The sequence below is a fragment of the Periplaneta americana genome, chromosome 5 (genome assembly GCF_040183065.1).
Source record: "Periplaneta americana isolate PAMFEO1 chromosome 5, P.americana_PAMFEO1_priV1, whole genome shotgun sequence".
Classification (NCBI taxonomy): domain Eukaryota; kingdom Metazoa; phylum Arthropoda; class Insecta; order Blattodea; family Blattidae; genus Periplaneta; species Periplaneta americana.
This window is the reverse complement of record NC_091121.1, coordinates 30,594,077-30,616,540: the sequence shown is the minus strand read 5'-3', so window position 1 is coordinate 30,616,540 and position 22,464 is coordinate 30,594,077. Positions and strand designations below refer to the sequence as shown.

The 22,464-nt window shown below is 35.3% G+C and overlaps 1 non-coding gene across 1 annotated transcript; it reads right to left on the bottom strand.

Moving 5' to 3' along the window:
• Window positions 1-673: 673 nt before the first annotated feature.
• TRNAN-GUU (transfer RNA asparagine (anticodon GUU)) lies at window positions 674-746 on the bottom strand. The gene has a single exon. It is a non-coding gene; the product is annotated as a tRNA-Asn (tRNA).
• Between the last annotated feature and the right edge of the window lie 21,718 nt (window positions 747-22,464).

Here is a 22,464-nt window from a genome sequence, read left to right as displayed (position 1 = left end):
ATAACTGTTCCTATTCCGGGAGTAGAAATATGTAAGGGTAAAGGCTTATAATAACAGACTCTAGAAAAGAATAGGTATTAATATAAGGTATAGTGCCACATAGGCTACTGTACTTTTTCCGCAGCAAAGAAAGAAAAGAGCGAGAGAAAGACAGTCGGATAATCCGCTGATCGGTTAATAGGGTGTCCGATAATCGGGGTTCAACTGTATACAATTGTGAAACTATGCCTTGGAAATAGCGCTGCATCTTTTTTTAATTAGCTTATATTAATTTTTTCGTCCACGCTCTTATTTTTGTGAAATATCTAAATGTATTGATACCATATAAAGAAACAATAAATGCAATCATTGTCATTTGTCTTTCCTTCACGATGAATGAGAATTTGCTTTGAAGTCGGAGCACATCTAACAAGTCCAACTCCTGCAGCTCAAGAAAAAGAATAACTATGTTCTCTGAAACAAACATACTGTAGCTTCAATCCTTCTTTAACTTTGTTAGGCTACATAGTTCGGCATTATCATCTTGGCAGGGTTTGACAAATTTTACTTCTGCAGGCGATACCTTACAGACTAATCAAAGACTTGACCGGAACGATTCTTATCAGCTCTATTAAATATATAACTTTGTCTTGACTTGTTTTTTTTTTTTTTAATAATTTCGAGGGAAAAATTGTTCCGGGGCCGGGTATCGAACCCGGGACCTTTGGTTTAACGTACCAACGCTCTACCAACTGAGCTACCCGGGAACTCTACCCGACACCGAGCCAATTCCTCCCTCTATATCCACATACCTCAAAGTGGGCTGACAACCGTCAAGCAACCAACTTTGAGTGCACACTAACTCCGTGTGACTTACATTGTGGTTTTCTGTTAACGAACAGTGACGTGTATTATGCAAATCAAGATTTCAGGTATAACTCCCTGTAAAGTTGATTTGAATAATTTCGAGGGAAAAATTGTTCCGAGGCCGGTTTTTTTTATGCTTTCTTTGTACTTCATCAAGTCATCAGCAATTGAAACTTTTCCTTCTAAGCCTCTCTATGTTAAGCTATCGTACATTTCGTACTGTCCTACAATGGTGATATAATACATATTAACAGAATCACGTACAATGTTTGAAATACTTTATTTTAATTCCACATTTACTGCAGAATGCAACTATATTATCTACACTACATTTCCAGAACACATTTGGAAAAATATTTACTGTACATTATCAGATTACAAGACTACAGCTATACATGATGTGACACCTTATCGCACTTTTAAAAGAGTGAAAGCCTTTGTCAGAAAAACATCGCTCTCTTGCCTTGTCCCTGAAATTCTCCGGATTTGAACCCAATAGAGAATTTGTGGAGCCCTATGCAAAAGGAAATGCCTAAACAGATTATTACAATCAGTCCACACCTGTGGAGTAACGGTTAGTGAGTCTAGCAGCGAAAAAAGGTGGCCCGGGTTCGATTCCAATTCGGGGCAAGTTACCTGGTTGAGATTTTTCCCAGGGTTTTCCCTCAACCCAATATAAGCAAATGCTGGGTAACTATCGGTGCTTGACCCCGGACTCATTTTACTGACATTATCATCATCTCATTCAGACGCTAAATAACCTAAGATGTTGATAAAGCGTCGTAAAATAATCTACTCAAAATATTGTAAGCAAAGTGACAGAGAGTCCGCGTAGAGTGGAGGATTTATTGAAGCAAAAGGGGGACCCATAACATTTACGGATTCAACATGGGCTTAAATGAACAGTATTGTGTCATTTTGTAATATAAAAAAGTAAATCTGTCGTCCAAGATAACAAAGTTTTGAAAAATCGCAAAAACTATAACTAAGTTAACAAATAATTAAAATGTTGATATTTTTTTTTCTAATTAAATTACTGTGGGTACATACATTCAAGAACAATGAACATTTTTATTTTTTAAGTCTATATTAGTAGTAGTAGTAGTAGTAGTAGGAGGGTTTAAAAAGGGCGCGTCAGCTACTATGGCTATTTGCGCCCTTATCTAAAATTCTTAATATAACAAATACATAAATAATATAATAATCAGAGTGCTAAAAGAACCAAAAAGCGTTGTCACGATAAAACGAGGCACACGAATGCAGTATACATAAGGTGATTTCTACAGAATCATAAAAGTGAGCAATTCTACCACACTAGGTGGTATTCAAGACGAACAAATAAAACAATAAAACTAAGGCCACCAGAGATAACTTGTGAATCATATTTTAAAACCATAAAATTTTATAAAATATTCGGATGTATAAAGTCCGAAATGTCAACAATGTAAAATCAAATATAAAACAACAAATGTAACCTCCGGATGTAAAGGGTCCGGAGGATAAGTAAAACGGATCAATAAAAAACTAAATCACCTTATCCAAACCTATATTTGATAAAAATTTCAGAACTGCATTTGTACAATTAAAATCATTTCCAAGAGCGTCACGTAATGTCGGCTTTAAGTCTATATATTTTTGCAATTTTCCAACACTTTGCCGTTTTGGACGTGTCCCCTTTTGCGAATCGAGGACAGAAATATTATGCGGAATGTGTTGTGAAATTGTAGTGAAAATAATATAGTTATATTTTCAAATATACAATTGCAATAAGTGTAGAATAAAATAAAATATTTGGAAAGTTGTAGATGATTCTACGTGTTTAGCGGTAGGCCCTTATGAAAATGTGATAATTCACTCTTTACATGCTAGGAAAATACGTACTCCAAATCTTTTGTCATGAAGTCATCTACAGTTGAAGTTCAAATCAGGGAACTATTTCATCCCTATATTACACAGATTTCTTTATTTGTAGACAAATTACGTCTGCAGTTGAAGTTTCTTCACAGAGAAATACTGCGTTACCAGAATGTAAATCAATCATGACTAGATACTGAGATTTCGCTTCATCTTTCTCACCTCTCCTTTTCCCTACCGGATGTTGAAAAGTGTGATTCATTTGACATGTCTGTTCCTGTCTTCCTCTCTCACTTCGCGTTTAAAGAAAGACAAAGGTGCGTATGTTTTGGATGTGACACATGCAGACCAAGGAGATAGGGAATGAAAAAGTGGTACAAAAAGTAAAGTGTTACTTATTGGAGCTTCCTATACCGGATTCTGCATACAAATAAACGGAGAATTCTGTAAAAGTAAGCAAACTTAAAGATAAGCGTTTGTTTGTAAAGCAGTGAGTTATAAATTACTTTTTTTTTTAGTGAGACTGTGAGTATAAGCTGACCCTCCATCAGAGAGATAAATCATTAGGTCTATCCTCGTCGTGCGTCTCCGGCAAACCAAAACAGCTTTGTGAGGAGGGGTGGAGGAGGAGCGACGTTGTTGAAGGCGAACATCTAAACAGCAGTGTTCAGCAGACCGGAGTTTTGTAAAACTTTACAGAGTGATACACGAGGATTTACCGTCACTTACGGAGCTTATTTCCGAAGATATTCTGAGTAAAAAATGTCACATAAATATTTTTGTCCTAATCCCAATATTTTCAGAGTTACACTGATTTTAAGTATCTTTTTTTCTTTAGTTTTAAGGATGAAAGAATATTAAAAATAGAAAATGAACTATTCAGAATTATCATTTCTTTAGTTGGCTAGTGTTCAGAAGCTAAAAATTTATTGTAAGTTGCTTTGTACAGAATTAATTTTTAAATTTTTAACGTAAGGTTCTGATAAATCCAAAGAGATTGCATATAAATCACTAGTACGTCCAGTAATGGAATATGGTGCTGCATGTTGGGATCCTTACAGATTAGAACATATTAAGACACTGGAAAAGATTCAAAAACGGGCTCTTAAGTGTTGTCGGAAAAATTCACCATTAAAATGGGACACACTCACGGACAGGAGAACGCGAATTCGATTATGCGCAAAGTTCAAAACATACAGAGGTGAGCCTGCTTGGAGAGAAATAAAAAATAGGTTGCAGCCGCCAAATTACTCTTCAAGGAACGACCACTCATATAAATTGAGGGAAAGAAGGCAGAGGACGGACACTGGAAAGTTTTCTTTTCTCAATCGTACTATCAGGGACTGGAATGCTTTACCTGCAGACTTACCAAAGGCTTTACCAACAACCAAAAATGTATTTAAAAATAGGCTTAAGGACCTTACTAATAGACGGTAATTATACACAGTATTTAAAGGGTGTAAATGATATGTTGTTATTGAAGTGTTGTATCAGTGAAGAATTATGTTGTGTCAGTGAAGTGTGTTGTATCAGTGAAGAAGTATGTCGTGTCAGTGAAGTGTGCTGTGTAAGTGAAACGTGTTCCTGTCAGGGAAGCTTTATAGTTTATAGTGGCAGTGCATAGTATTTAAACAGTGAAATGTTTTTGAAGTGTTAGTGAAATTAGGATAGAATCAGTGAAATGTGTCGTAGTTCAATTGCAGTGAGTGAGTTGACAGCGAAATGAGTGTAATTTGAAAGGTACTTGTGCAGACATGAACATGTCATACTCGTGGGTTTTAGTTCGATCTTAGTTTTAAGATACAAATTAGATTTATTTCAAATGTTATTTTAAGTGATCGTTTCATTTAATTTAGTATATTCCCTGTTGTTGTTGTTGTTGTTGTTGTTGTTTTTATTATTGTTATTAATTATTGTTAGTAATAATTATTAGTATTATTAAGTGTATTTTAATTAAGTTTATTATTGTCATTATTGAGTGTAATTAGTTACCACTGCCACCGGGAATATACCCACTGCAGTGTGAATACATACATACATACATACATACATACATACATACATACATACATACATACATACATACATACATACATACGTAAAATGACATCATTCTTACGCACTTATCACAAAAAATTGTTGCAAATCATACGACTTCAGAAAATTGATTCTTTACATATATTATTATGATGTACCGAAGTATATATGATATTTCCATACAGATATTATGCGTCATCATATGATGAAAGATGAGTGGAATGGAGAAAAATTCTCTCCGGCACCGGGATTTGAACCCGGGTTTTCAGCTCTACGTGCTGACGCTTTATCCTCTAAGCCACGCCGGATTCCCATCCCGATGTCGGATCGAATCCTCTCAGAATATCTGCACGGAAATGTCATATATACTTCGGTACATCATAATAATATATGACATGCGAAAAATAATCATTTACTGAATTTTTCTCTGATAATTCATTTCAAATGTACAGTACTAGAAACAAAATATGGGCCGACTCTTAGTTGAGAAGGTTTGAACAACATGTGTTCCCATATTGCCTAACTAGAAGCCCTGCATATGCACATAGTGTTGTATCTGGAGCTTTGACAAAATTGTTACCGATACTTGATATGTTAAATAAATTGATTTTGCATGTTTTTGCATATTTCTGGTTTCATTTTGTATATATCAGACTTTTTTGTGCATATAAATCCTGGTCCCAATTATCACCATTAGTGTCAGAATCGTCACCACCATCAGCGACACCACCAGAACAAAAATAAAAAAATACCCTTCCTACTATTATTACCAGTACGCCACTGATTGAGGTATTGAAATTAAAAAAAAGAACTGCAACAGTGGGACTCGAACGTACCACGTTCGGACCTAACGTCTGACGCTTTATCCGTTATAACACAGCTTCATGTCGATCATTCTCTTCTAAATAGACACACTAACGAAAATGAAGTTAAAACAAAAAACAGTGCAGTGGCGTACTATCTCATTATTAGCCGGCAGTTTTACAGATTCTGTAAGAGCTAAATTTTGAAAACACGGTACTTCTTACATTATTTTGCGAATCGGTATGTAGGCCCTAGTTAGATGTGAAAAAAAAAGCATCGAATATATAAAACTGAAATTTAAGTTTAGGAAAACGAGAGCAGATTTCTGGACTACTATGTTATAATTTAAGAGACATGGGGCTTCTTACATTATTTTGCGAATCGGTATGTAGGCCCTAGTTAGATGTGAAAAAACATCAAATATATAAAATTGAAATTTAAGTTTAGGAAAACGAGAGCAGATTTCTGGACGACTATGTTATAATTTAAGAGACATGGGGCTTCTTACATTATTTTGCGAATCGGTATGTAGGCCCTAGTTAGATGTGAAAAAAACATCGAATATATAAAACTGAAATTTAAGTTCAGGAAAACGAGAGCAGATTTCTGGACTACTATGTTATAATTTAAGAGACATGGGGCTTCTTACATTATTTTGCGAATCGGTATGTAGGCCCTAGTTAGATGTGAAAAAAAAAAAACATCGAAAAATAAAACTGAAATTTAAGTTTAGAAAAACGAGAGCAGATTTCTGGACTACTATGTTATAATTTAAGAGACATGGGGCTTCTTACACTATTTTGCGAATCGGTATGTAGGCCCTAGTTAGATGTGAAAAAAAAAAACATCGAATATATAAAACTGAAATTTAAGTTTAGGAAAACGAGAGCAGATTTCTGGACTACTATGTTATAATTTAAGAGACATGGGGCTTCTTACACTATTTTGCGAATCGGTATGTAGGCCCTAGTTAGATGTGAAAAAAAACATCGAATATATAAAACTGAAATTTAAGTTTAGGAAAACGAGAGCAGATTTCTGGACTACTATGTTATAATTTAAGAGACATGGGGCTTCTTAAATTATTTTGCGAATCGGTATGTAGGCCCTAGTTAGATGTGAAAAAACATCGAATATATAAAACTGAAATTTAAGTTCAGGAAAACGAGAGCAGATTTCTGGACTACTATGTTATAATTTAAGAGACATGGGGCTTCTTACATTATTTTGCGAATCGGTATGTAGGCCCTAGTTAGATGTGAAAAAAAAAAACATCGAATATTTAAAACTGAAATTTAAGTTTAGGAAAACGAGAGCAGATTTCTGGACTACTATGTTATAATTTAAGAGACATGGGGCTTCTTACATTATTTTGCGAATCGGTATGTAGGCCCTAGTTAGATGTGAAAAAAAAAAAAACATCGAATATATAAAACTGAAATTTAAGTTTAGGAAAACGAGAGCAGATTTCTGGACTACTATGTTATAATTTAAGAGACATGGGGCTTCTTACACTATTTTGCGAATCGGTATGTAGGCCCTAGTTAGATGTGAAAAAAACATCGAATATATAAAACTGAAATTTAAGTTTAGGAAAACGAGAGCAGATTTCTGGACTACTATGTTATAATTTAAGAGACATGGGGTTTCTTACATTATTTTGCGAATCGGTATGAAGGCCCTAGTTAGATGTGAAAAAAACATCGAATATATAAAACTGAAATTTAAGTTTAGGAAAACGAGAGCAGGTTTCAGGACGACCATGTTAGAATTCAAGAGACACGGGGTTTCTTACAGGTTTAGCCTCTTCAGTGGGACGACGAAATATGGTCGGAGATAATTGACCAACAATATTAAAGACTACGTAGAGATATTCCAATAACTATAGAGATCACTACACTTCAATTCTCACAGACCGTAGTCCTGAACAAGGGCGTAAACTATAGAATTTAAATAATTCAAGATAATTTCGTTTTTTACGGATAAGTTGTACATAGATAACAGCATATCTTGATTGAATGAATCCAGAATTTTGTGCTAGTAACAGAAATGACCTTCTGCAAGACCAATATTATTGTTCATATTAATCAAAATCGTGACGTAGACCTATACATATTCACAGACTATAAAAATATAAACGATACTTTGTATCGAAATTGACATTACCAATTAATAGAAGGTAATTTTTATGTTCGATAAATGTTATCACCGTACAGGCTAGATCCTAATTTATTACCATCGCCCACATCTATCATTAACGAAACGGTTTTAACTGCCCATTTATATAAGCTTCATACGCGGCTGCCACAAACAAGTAAATATGATTTTTATATCTCGCCAAGTAACTTGAAATAATAGCTATCAATATTTTACACGTATTTTACTGCTAGATGTTAATATTGCTATCACAAAACATGAGTTATTACATTTAGTATAATATTAAAATATTTACAAAGGCTGAAAAATACCCAGAATTCGACATTTTTAAAGCTATATGAACGCAAGAATCAATACAATAAATTAAAAAAAAATAATTACGCACATATACAGTGTGTTTCCATGAGCTTATTACAGACTGGGGAGTTTTAGGAGACAATAAAAGGAAAATAGTTTCCCAATGAACCTATAATCGGCGACAACTCAGTACGACGCTAATTTAAAAATAAAAATCATGTATTATTTATTTATTGAATTTCCAAGTTTATAGAACCCTATTTTACTCGAAAGTATATTAGGACTGGAGTTAAATCATGCATATCTTAGCTCTGTACAACTATTTACATAAAATATATACATATTTACGACATAAAATACACATATTACATTAAGGCCCGATTGTATAAACCATTTAATCTTAGATCAGAGGTTAAATTGATCCTTGTTTCAGCTGAACTTGGAATTTTGTGTTGTATAAAGTCTAATCTGAGATTAATTTGTCTCAAACTAAAGTCAACTTTGACTGAAGAAATTTCTCCGATTAAGTTAGATGATCCAAGTTCAGTTATTTCTTCTCTGTTTGAAATATACGAGTGACAGATTGTGCAAATAAAATATCCATTATTATTAATATTAATAGATATGATAGGTACATTTATATATATATTTCTTTCAATTTTTTGCCTTAATACACAAACAATCTTATATTTTATAAGGCTCTATCATGTTCAGCAGTATCAAATAACATAACCTATAATTATATTATGTTTACAACAACCATTAATTATTAACGGATATGATAGGTACATTCATAAATTTTCAATTAACTGTATTACTAAACGAAAATTGTGGTTTTATAAAGCTTTATTATGTTTAGCAGTATCAAACACCATAACATGATAACAACCCGGAGAACAGTCAACCTTCTTCTTATTGTCCGCCATTATTTACACTGCACAAAAAACCAGTGTCTCCAACAGAGTGTACGGAAAGTCTCCAAAAAGTAGTTGTAAAGTCGCTAGATTTCTCATTATCAACAAAGAAAGATTAAATTTTGTCACTATGGGGTGCTAAAAAGGTCACTAAATCCCTATTTAAGCAATATAAAAGTTAAAAGAAATTGTTGTTGAAAAAGAGTTAAAGTCGCTAGATTGGCAACACTGAACAATCCTGTCCGCGCATCACGTATTTAGTAAATGTCTGATAGCCCATTAAGATATGAGGTAGGGAGTTCCAATGGCGAGAAATTGAAATGGTGAATGATGAAGAGTATCGGGAAGTGTTATGATGAGGTATACTCAATGTACCAGTCATCTGAGATAGAGTATTTAGGTTATGGTTGGAGCATAAATACACAAGACGAGACGACAGATAACTTGGGGCTTAGGTGCGCAGAATTTGAAATAGAAGAGAAAGACAGTGTAAAGTTCTGCGATCGTTGAGCCGGAGCCAAGATAAAGATTCGAAAAATGGTAAAATATTATTGCATCGTCGGACATTGCACACATATCTTATACACATATTATGAACACGTTCTAATTTGTTCGAGAATTCGGTGCTTAATAATTAATAATAATTTATTTATTTAATCTGGCAGAGCTAAGGCCATTAGGCCTTCTCTTCCGCCCAGCCAGACTCTAATTCTAATTGAATACAATTGGTTACATAGTTATTACCTTAATATCTGGACCATAAAACAACATTAAAGTAAATAATGAAAGTTGGATAACTAATGTTAGTGTGACAATAATAAACATTGGTAAGAAATAGTTATAATCATAATAATAATAATAATAATAATAATAATAATAATAATAATAATAAAAATAATAATAATAATAATAATAATAATAATAATAATAAGGTAATTTAGATATTTATCTGTGATATATATATATATATATATATATATATAACCATTAAACAATGAGAAACCTGAAACAGCTATTATTGTTAACCAGAATGGTTAGAAAAATATTTCGTTAGCCTATTCTTAAATTTGTTTGATGTCTGACAGTCCCTGACATTACTCGGTAGGGAATTCCAATGTCGAGGAACAGCCACAGTGAAAGAAGGTGAATATGAGGATGTTCAGTGGGTGGGAATGGATAATATTGAGGAGTGTTGTGATCGTGTGTCTAGGTTATGATGGGTGGATAAAGTTTGAAAACGAGACGCAAGATAAACAGGAGTGGAGAAATGCAATATGTGAAAGAGAAGGGAAAGACAGTGGATTTTCCTACGATCTTCTAGACGGAGCCAGGACAACATTTCGAGGGATGATGTTACGTGATCAGCCCGGCGAATATTGCAGACGAAACGGACGCACATGTTATGAACACGTTGTAGTCTCTGCGCCGAAGTAACGCTTAGGTCAGTAAGCAGAATATCACAGTAATCGAAGTGGGGCATCACGAGTGTTTGCACTAACATTTTTTTCATGGAAAAGGGTAGAAAATTCTTCAATCGCCTAAACGAGTGGATCAATGAGAATACCTTTTTGCAGGTTTCTGCTACTTGAATGTTCTAATTTAAACTTTTATCCGTATAAATACCTAGATTCTTTACTGATTCACTGAACGGAATTTTGGTGCCGTGTATTTTAATACAGTCAGTCAGTTAAGTCAGTGAACAACATGTCACAATAGTCAAAGTGCGGCATTACGAATGTAGGGAACTGTCTTTTACTTTTTAACGAATTGCAGGGGCATACTATCCGCAGTTCCTCCAGGGTACATGCAGAATTACAACGCAATTTATTTCCACACTTGAAGCATACGTCGGAAAGGAGGGAGAACTGGTATAACACACCCTAATTCTGGTCCATTCAAAAAAGAATTACAGTTTGACGAATGATTGTCTTTAGTATAAATAGTCGGCAAATGGCTTTGCAATTGGACCATAAATCTTTAATTTAAAATTCGATTGAGTTTATCATCTCCCGATCTATATCTTGCTTGACCTTTAAAGTTTAAAGCGGGTGTATACCGCAATACAGAATTGAAAGGCGTGTTAGTCGAGACTTGAGAAGGATAAGAATGATGACTCGTCAAGATATTTGATGCTCGCAACATCCGCAATTATTTTAATGTTCAGAAGGTCAGAAGAGATTTGAAAGTGATGTCAGATTTCTAGCGTCATATCCGGTATATAAAGATCCCTAATAATCGCCGCTTCTTCCAGTTTATTTCATGAAATAAAAGTAGATTTACGCATTTTAGTCAAATAAACTGAAAGCATTAAATAATAATTTTGTAGATAATTAATTTTATTATAAAAATATAGAGACATGCGATCCAAACTGTGATGCAGGCCTTTCTAGCTCCGAGTGGAGAGATGCGCTGAAGATGACCGGTAATGTTGCTCCTGTACGCGCTATTCCAGTCAGAACTCAAGACAATAAACACTGTAGGCGATGCCACAGTGAGGTTGAAACTTTGGCTCATGTCTTGGGTTCATGCCCATTTGGCGAAACTCTTCGTAACAGCAGAAATCACAAAATCAGGTCTGTAATCAGGTCTGCTTTAAGTACAATGGCTACACTACCTATGAAGAGGTCCATGGAATAGCGGATACTGGAAGTCATCGGCGTATTGATATTATAACATTTAAACCTGGAGAGACAAAAGGTTATATTTTGGATCCGACCATCAGATTCGAGACACATCAGAATCAACCTGAGGAGGTTAATCTAGAGAAAAGGAGAATATATGAACCCACTATCCCTTATTACAAAACATTATATAAATTCAGGGATATAGAAGTCATCGGATTAATGGTGGGCGCTAGAGGGATCATAACAAAACAATTTGTGTCATTCTGTCATAAATTTGGAGTCCCAACAACAACAATTAAGGAAATTTCTCTTATAGTTTTGAAGGGTTCTCTGCAGATTTTACGGCGACATTTGTATTTCAATTCAAATTATAGTTGAATTTTCTCAGTCCATTTTTATATCATCATTTTTATAAATTTTCATTATGTGAAATATTATCTACTGCAAATTTTAGTAACTTGTAAGACAAATATATTGTAAGACATTTTAATGTCATTTCAAAGGTTACTGTTTAACATTCTTTGTCTTTGACAACCTCATCAAGTTGAGGAAGATTTATTTATTTATATTTATTCATAACGCATTGTTATCAGGAAAAACGAAACAGTTGCGGGAAAATTATTTGAGTCAGTTTTTCATTTCTTTCGTTTATTCATACTTTTCTGTCCTTCACTCTAAATTCAACATTCTCAAATCTTCCATATTTCCGCCTTCCTCTTATTGTTAGTCTTCGCACACGATCCATATACAGTACGTGTCATTATAGGCCTATTTTCTTATCATCTAATATATTTATTCTTCTGTCCCGAGCTTATCTCCTTTTCACCATTCCTTCCCGTGCATCCCTTAGTAGTCAGTTTCTTGTTAGCCAGTGCCACGGCTAATTTCTTTGTGTTTTCTTCACCACTTTCAACATTATTCTTTCCTTCAGCTATTCTTTCTAGCACAGCTTTATTTCTGATTCTGTCTCTCCATTTCACACCCTTCATAACACCACAGTCTAGTATATACAGTCACGAAGCTTGAGTTGCGAGGGTTCTATGAACAATAGACTGTGCAGGTACTATTTCGCATTATCTGTGATGAGGCGACAGTAGCGATCCTAGTGGTTAGCAACTATCTATGGATGCATATTTCCAACGTATTGAGCTTTGTGACTGTATATACTAGACTGTGATAATACTCCATATCCACAATGCTTCTATTCGTTTCTCGTGACCTTGTCATAATGTCCATGTTTCTGCCTCTTATAATGCCACATTTCACACAAAGCACTAAGCTCTTCTTCCGTTCTTTTCCCAGAGATCCGTATAAAATGCTCCTTTCTTCTTTAAAAGCTTCCTTTGCAATTGCTATTCTCCTTTTGACTTCATAGCAACAACTCATGTTAATGCGTATAGTACACTGCCTCATTTCGAATTCGCTGGTTTACTTTCTTTATTTTTCTTCCGATAACCATGGTCTCTTGTTTGCATTCACCTTCATCTCATACTGCTCACAACTGTTATTTAGCTCAAGTAGCATGTCGCTTAGTATCGTCTCCTCTTCTGTTAACAATGTCATATGATCAGAAAATCTTACACACTTTATTATTTTTCCTCCTACTATTATCTCTCCGTTGTTCTGCAAACAGTCATTTACTAAATCCTCGAAGTACAGGATGCCTGACTTAAGTAGTTCATTTTTGTTTAGGTAGCCCAAATAACAGTCGATACATGTGGGAGGTATTTAATGGTTTCGTTGGCGGAATCAGGGTGGGTATAACGTTCACTGACATTATCGCGTGAATGTTAAGAATTTTAGTCTTCGTATGATAACGTTATATTAATCTGTTATATTAATTATTTATTTTCTGTCTCCCTTGCAACGTTTATTCCAGTCTTGCATAATGTTTTATCGAGTCATATGCCCTTCATATAGTGCCTATAACATCGTTTTCTTAATACACAAGTTATATGCAATCATTCAAATTAAATTAATTTTGTTTCATTCGAAATAAGCAACGAATCTTTACAGAACAGACAGTGCAGAATTTTAACAAAATTTATTAACTTATTTCAATATATTGTGAATATGTCACGACTGGGGACACTATCATGAAAACGTCAAAACCTTGGTAGACCAAGAAAAAAGTTGGATTCAGACTGTGACAGACTATAAGGTCATAAGACATACGAGATCGATAACAACCCGCATATAGTTGAACGATAGTGACGTAGCTTGCTCGCTGGAACATCTTATATTTAACTTTTATCTCGCTATTTTTACTTTGCTGTAAGAAATTCACATTCAATCTGTGAATGGTTACCGACGGTAGAATTCGAGCTTTTATAGCTACTGATGTGGAACCTTCTGGTTCATATATTGTTACGATGGATTGCACATTTTCATTTTAAAGTGATATTAATTAGAATATTATGAAATCACCTAAGTTCGAAGTCAAAAATTATGAAATGAAGGACCGCAGCAGTAGAAACATTCATAGCTAAGAGCCGTGAACTATCTCGGGAGATTCGCGTATTATAAATGTTTCTTTATTCAGACGCATCGTATAAATTAATGCCTATCAAATAACCAACACATCTATGTACAGTTATTATTTTAGCTGTGCTCAGCCGTTACTTAAACTAAAATACAAGTGCTGCGTGTTAAAGAATTTAAATGACGAAAAGTACAGTCAACTCCGGATATAGTGAACCTCTGCGGACTTGCATATTTCGTTCACAATATCCGAAGTTTACTATATCCGAAGTGTCTCCTCCCTAATCTTAAATGACAGAAATGAATGAAAACTGTGCACAAGAAAATAAAATATTTCATTTTTGTGGAATGGATTACACTGTGTACTGTTACTCACAGTTGATTTATTTAAACTATGCTGTCAACTCAAGTCCGCTTGCGAAAGACCATGTTCAATGTCACTTATGATATGCGCCTTATCTTCCAAAGAAAACACGTTACGCTTCGACATTTTTATGCAGTACATTCTCTGTTGGAACACTAGATCAGGTAGAAATGACAAACGCTGTTATGGTGTGACTGCATATTCAGCCTTGGAATTTCCCGGGTCACTTAATGGAGACTGGGAGAGAGTTGGAGTTTGAAAACCATCGAAATCTTAACTTCGTTTATGTTCTGGACATAATGTCGTCTCGTTTTTATAAAAGAAGACAATATCATTTTCTCCCTTTGACGGTGGAGGATTAGAAATAACAGTAGAATAGAGTGCCTTGAGAACAGAATGTCAACCCTTCGACGGTGGAGTGAGGCAAGGTCGTCACGTGTTGCCTGAATTTACAGTACAGCTCATTGTCTAGGAATCACTAATCCCACCTTTGTCCTTTGACTAAAGGAGTAAGAAACTTAAAATGTTGTTCTCAACACATTCTTTCAATTTTATACAAGAAGGTCTGACTTCAAATAAGAATTTGTCAGGATACAAGGTTCACTATAACCGAAACGGAAATATTAACGTACTTTGTAATGTATTCGGGTCAGGACCAACGATTTAGGTTCACTATAGCCGAATGTTCACTATATCCAGAGTTGACTGTATTCTGTGTCCAACACTAGACGTGTAGTGAGTGATGCCTGAAACAATTAATGGACGGCTTGAGTCAGATACTCTGTACAATATGAACAGGGAAGGTGATAACAGGCATTCTTGTCGCAGTCCTCTCCCTATTTCACTTCCCTCTGACATATTCACAATTTTCATCATCATCATAGAAATCATCATCACATCTCGTTTTTGTCACAGAAATTAAAATTTTTCGCAGAAACAGTCAATTTTCGCAAAAATTCGCAAGAGATTTACTGTCATAAATCAGTCAATTCATGATAAAACCTGCGTACACTTCTCGGTGTATCTCTCTGTCACATTTCGTATTTATCGCTAATAACAAAAAATAAAAAACCGGCCCAGCTTACTGATCTGAATGAGTTTTAAGCACTTCAAAGCATAATAGTACATTATGCAACGAGCCTATAATGGTAGTAATTAAGACGCGAGTATGTTTATGAAACGAGCGCAAGCGAGTTGGATTCGGACTATGATAGACCATAAGGAAATGAGACATACACATCTAACTTGAAATTATTCATAAGTATTCATGTTATTCTTATCTGACTGAGGAGCGGAACTGACGTTGTGCAATACCTCGTAAATTGTGAGATGTCCGCAGACGCGAAAGTATTGATTTTTTCCGAGAAACAAATGTCGACATTGACCTTGATATAATCTAGAGAGTAAAATAAACACTAATCTTGATATAGCCTTGAAATTGAATTAGACATTGAAAAACGAGATAACAAATTGAATTTATTTGAATATTATTTTAAGTTAACGCTAATTATTATAGTAACAGAACTGACTTTATTTCAAATATAGGTTATTTATTGATTTATTGTTGTCTTTCGATTGCATATCCGAGAATAATCGATACTTTCGCTTTCATATTGATACAATGGTATTTTCTGATTGGTAGAACACCTGAACTTTAATGAATAGGTGTACTTTAATGAGGTCCACTAAAGGGCTGCTACCAGGTGTATAATTACTACATTTCGGCATGGTCTAGCATAAAATAAAATATAATGCGAACGCACATTCTTAACTTAGTAAAATGGGAAAAAAAAAAAAAATAAATAAATTTATCCATTTTCTTAATTCGTAATTTGAAATCTAAGTAATCGTAATACCCTGGAACATACTCAAAACAGAAGCTGAATTGTTGTTCTCTGATTGGCTGGAAGTCGACACAACTGCAAGGAATGTACGCCCAGCACATGCTACTGCGGAGACTAGGACTGGAACATCACATGCAGTCTCTTCTAGCGTGAAATGTTTCAATTTGCATCAACTTTTCGCCTCCCCCCCTTTCACATCTACCACCCACTGTGATGGGTACAGACAGTCACATATAACAACAGACCGAGTGTGTAACTTCAATTTTTGTTTTATATTGTTTTCCAGTGCATGTAGCCTCAAATCTTCCATATATTTTTAATAAACTGTTGCATGAAAAGACTTACATCACATACGCATTCTTCGTGCAATAATTTACACATTTACGTAAATTTATGTATCAAAAGTGCCCGTCGACTAGAAAGATTTGGGTAAAATACATTGCGAGGAATGAAAAATTAGTGCAGGAGACTTTCGATTAAAAGAAAATTAAATTAGTTACATTTTTGTCTTCAATTATGTTGAAACAATACACCTAGATTATATTTATAATTGGTGACGTTTTAGTGTCATTTTCACATGCAGTAATTCTAATTGATTTCCGTGTCCTACACATTTATTAACTCGAAATAAAAATAAACAAAACTATACGGAATGATTCACTTGTTTCTTCTGTTTTCAGTTTGAAGCAACTCTGAATTGTACAGGGCGAGTCAACTGTGAGGAACCGGCACTGATACCGACTTTCAGCACTAGAGTCTGGCAAGCAGATCGCGAGCTCTCGCGGATAAGATTTTTGACATTTCACGGCACTCTAATCTGTCAAGTAATCTCTCGCTTAACTTGTAAATACTTTATCTAAGGAACTGAAGGAAATATTACATTAATTTAAAAGCAGTACCAGTTCAGTTCGAGCTAGATGTAGCAAGAAGCATTATTAAATACAGTAGGCCTATATTTCCTATTTGTAAACATGGAATGAATTGAATAATTTCGAGGGAAAAATTGTTCCGGAGCCGGGTATCGAACCCGGGACCTTTGGTTTAACGTACCAACGCTCTACCACTGAGCTACTCGGGAACTCTAACCGACACCGATCCAATTTTTCCCTCTATATCCACAGACCTCAAAGTGGGCTGACAACCGTCAAGCAACCAACTTCGAGTGCACACTAACTCCGTGTGACTTAAATTGTGGCTTTCTGTTAACGAACAGTGACGTGCAAATCACGATTTCAGGTATAACTCCCTGTAAAGTTGATTTGAATATTCAAATCAACTTTACAGGGAGTTATACCTGAAATCTTGATTTGCTTATTCAAATCAACTTTACAGGGAGTTATACCTGAAATCTTGATTTGCATAATACACGTCACTGTTCGTTAACAGAAAGCCACAATTTAAGTCACACGGAGTTAGTGTGCACTCGAAGTTGGTTGCTTGACGGTTGTCAGCCCACTTTGAGGTCTGTGGATATAGAGGGAAAAATTGGATCGGTGTCGGTTAGAGTTCCCGAGTAGCTCAGTGGTAGAGCGTTGGTACGTTAAACCAAAGGTCCCGGGTTCGATACCCGGCTCCGGAACAATTTTTCCCTCGAAATTATTCAAATCAACTTTACAGGGAGTTATACCTGAAATCTTGATTTGCATGGAATGAATTGGTTTATAATCCAGATCCTGAAATTGTTGCCACTTTTATCATCATGGTAACAAGAGGTATTAGCATACACTTGGAATTGCACAAAAATAATATTGATATTTTGATCTCTGCATGTATCGCAAGCAGGGAATACCGACGGAAGGAATGCGAATCAAACAATGCGATAAGGAAGAGCGGGCGAGAGGAAAGGTCACGAGATAACTTGAATGATATTCGAGAGTACAGGCGGAAGAGAAATGACATCGATAGAATCAGTCTTGCGTTGTGGAGTTACATTACGACTTTAGTTTGTTCCATTGCATGTGAATGCATGTCTTGTATCGCACGGTATTATTATTTCATTCGTAAACATATGTTGCGCGTTCAATTAGCTTCGAATTTTTCCCTTTCTACGTGCTTTATTTCCACAGCGATGTCCTCATTTGTTCATCTTCTTGGAAGACACAGTACTTCCATCAGCCCGTACCTCTCGCCCCCTTGGCGTGCCTACATACACACGTCAAAGCAGACAGCAACGCCACCATTGCTTTTCGGTAATCGTTCCTTGCGCGAGCTATATCACTATCAACAGTTTGTTGAGCTTCAATAAACTATAGTGAACACAGAACAACAATAATAATTGGGCGGGGCTAGAAGTGGCCGCTATTCTGCAATTAGCCATTTAGATTGCTGCACAGTTGTCTATAGTAACGAAACGTTCTAGCTCGCAGTGAAGAACGGTTTTTATTTATTTATTCACGCGCACTATATTAAATACAGGACTTCTTTGATAATCCATGAGAAAGAGCTACTTTTATTGAAGATAATCGTCGAAACGCCATGTCTGTATGAGCTATTCCATATGAAATCGATCAGTAAAAAACCTCGCCATTTTCTTATACTCTAATTTTTTTCCTATTTATACAAAGTGCTAAGGAGAGTGCATTTTCAAAAATATATTATCGAAAGTCAAACGGTTATCATACTATTCAGCGACAAATTTAGCGTATTTTATAAAAAAAAAAAAAAAACAAGCCTCTTTCAGCGCTCAGAACTCTGGAACCGTTTACTGCAGAACATTGCACGGGAGCTCATTTTGAAGCTGACATTTGGTAGATTATGTTAAGGAGTAATCCTTATTTTTATTGTATACAGAGAGACAGATAATCTGATTTTACTTACTTTTAGGCTTTTTGCCCATTTGTAAAAATGTAAAAAAATATTGAGAAAAAACCTTGCATTAATAAAAGGGATTCGGCATTGTTTGCTTAGTGGCTCGGCAATAAGTTTCGAGGGTATTAAATAAATTATATTCACACGCCTAAACTTGAACGGCGTAGTACCGCACGAACTGGCCGAGAGATGAAGATAAGCCAGCATTGGGCGTCATTTTACTCCTGTGTTTATGAAAACTTGTGATAAAGCTAGTCCAGCTATGCGCTACTAGACGAAACATAACGTGTTTATGTCTTCTGGCCTTGCTTGCCTAGGCTAGCTCCCGCCTCACAGTCAGCTGGTTAGTTCACGAGCGTACTATTTATTTTCTTTATTTGATATTTTCAATACTTTCTTATCAACGGTGCACCAGTAAAAAATATGTGTTTATTTGCACTTTCAATGCGGAATCTAACCATATATTTTAAACATATTTTTTCGTGGGCAAAGGAGTCTTAATGAAGAAAAATCTAAATTTCTCCATTTCTATAAAAAGTAAGAAAAACTGTTTACATGTCAATATAAACTTTAACTTCTCAGCATCAAAATAAACCATGATTTTGATCACTGGGTGAAAGGGTTTCGGTGCCACAGCAGTTTAAAGTTGCTAATTTTATGAAAACACGATAAATTTAAATATTTTTAATTTAAACACTATGAAGTTCTGATGCCTGAAACTTTGCACAAAGAATTGTATCACAGTTGTCAACGACAGAAAAAGTTTCATTGTATTTAAAAATTGCAAGGTCAATTTTCTCTATATTTCGGTCGATTTGAGATGGAATAGCCCGTATGGTCCTCAACTGGCAAGATAAGCGCTAGCCTTGACGATAGTGTAAGCAGAGCAATCCTTGTTTTGTCAAACCGAAATATACAGCCGTGACAGCATTTCTCAATCACATCTGTCTGTCAGAAGGTATCGGAACATTGAAGGAGATGTGTCACGGTTAATTTATACGTTTCGATTTGCTGACGTTGAGCGGCTCACAAACGAAGAAATCGACAGAATTACGAGAAAGGACTGGGTATCACGTGTTGCATATTCCGAAAACTACAAGAAGAGGATTTTTATAAAGAACTTGCAAAGGATGACATCTTTCAGAATCTCATTATGAATCTCGGAGAAAGTGAATCTGCTACCAACATGAGGGAACAAAAAGATGAAAATGAATATGAGGAGGAGGAAGAGGAGGAAGAGGACATTCTGGCAATCCCCTTGTAGCGCCGTTCATTTGCTTCTGTTAATAAGGTAAATGTCTTGTTTGCTGTGTTTCATTTTTTAATTGCATTCTTCAGTTCCATATTTATTATAAGCATATTTGACAAATATTGATAGATCCAAAACCTACATCAACACATAAACAAAATACACCCAAAGCTACACTACCCATTAGAAATTGAAAACAACAAATCCATATAATAAAAGTAGACAACAAACACACATTCAAAGTATACAGAAAACCCACAACAACACACATACACAACACATCCAACCACCCCCACACAACACAAACAAGCTGCATTCCGAACAATGGTACACAGACTACTCAACATACCAATGAACCAACAGGATTACAAAGAAGAGCTAAACACAATCAAGTACATAGCACAAGAAAACGGATACAGCCCCAACATAATAGACAACATAATACGTAAGACAAAACAAAACCGCAAAAAACAGAAGAATACAACACAAACACAAGAACACAAAAAATACATCATACTAATATACGAAAACAAAAACACACATAAGATTGCAACCTCATTCAAGAAATTAAACTACAACATCGCATACAGAACAAATAACACTCTACAAAAGCATCTCAACACACAAACAACACAAACAAACAAATACAACCACACAGGCGTATACAAACTCAAATGTAACACCTGCAGAAACTTCTACATATGACAGACAGGCAGATCATTTCAAACACATTACAAAGAACACATCAAAGCCAAAACAAAATTACAAGACACCTCCACATATGCAGAACACATCACAAATGCCAACCACACCAACAGAGACATCAACACAGACATGGAAATACTGTACACCCAACCAAAAAGCCAGAAACTCAACACACTAGAACAATATGAAATATACAGACACACAAAAACACACCCCAACGATATTCTGAACACACATCTCAATTTCAAAACACATACACTCTTTGACTCTACACTACGAACGCACCCACATAGGAAACAAGAGGCGCCAAGACCAACAACGACCAGTTCCGAAGATGACCGAAAATAGGTCGAAACATGTTAACAAAGTACGTTAAAATTTAACACAAGAAAGTTCTTATCATACATATTCCGAAGTGATACAGTGCTAAAAGTTGTGTAATCAAGATGTATGTACAAATATTTTTGTTCTTGAAATTTTCTATTCGTCGGATATCTTGCAACATTACCCCAGTGAAGTCAGATTACTATATCACTCACAGGTGCATTATGTCTGTCGCTCTCGCTGTGTCTCTATAGCAACAGCGTGCCTCAAGCTGCAGTCAACTGGCTAATCCTATGTTCAGAGTCTCTTTGTCAAGACCCCAGGAACACTCAATTTTACCAATGTAATGTGTCATTCCAGTATCAACACAGAAAACCGACCTTTCCTGAGTGACTGCATTTATTCTGAGAATTTGCAATTACGTAAAGCATCTCCTTCAGGCACAGAGAAAACGCAAACAAAGTGCAGCTAACGTGTGGGGGAAGGACGAGCCCTACGATAAACACGAGGGATGCACAAGGTTTCAGTTACAACATTTATGGCGGAGCAATGCAATCCATATAAATTCCATGCTTCTTCATAGTCAAGCTGCATGGAATAGTAGTATTATTTACAATTATCGGTGGCAAATTCTGTTTGTCACACTTCGATCTTTGATGTTCTATAAAGATAACTTGCATTTTAATTAAGTCCGTATATTTTCGACCATAAGGAATTCAAGTAATCATTAACTTCAGTTATAGCGTCACAATGCACAATTTCTTTCCTATATTTACAGTAAAACGGTACATTAATGTAATTGAAAACTTTTATACTCCCTCTATTTCCGAGAAAATTTCATGCTCTTAATGAAAATGTTCCAGAATTTGTTTCTAAAAACATAACAAATATTGTACTTGTTTGTTTTTATTCGTTTTACATCTGACGACTTTTATTCAACTTACATAACTGATATATAGGCTATATATAGGTACTCACAGTAACTATGCTCACAATTACATACTATTATCAAAGCATATTATAAGTTACTGAATTCCTTACGTACTAAGGCTTTTAGGTACTCGCCTTAACTATAGCTTAACTATTAGATTTAATTTTAGGTTTCAGCCCAAGAGCAGATCTTTCACTGCAAACCCAGCCTTCTCCAATCTTTCCT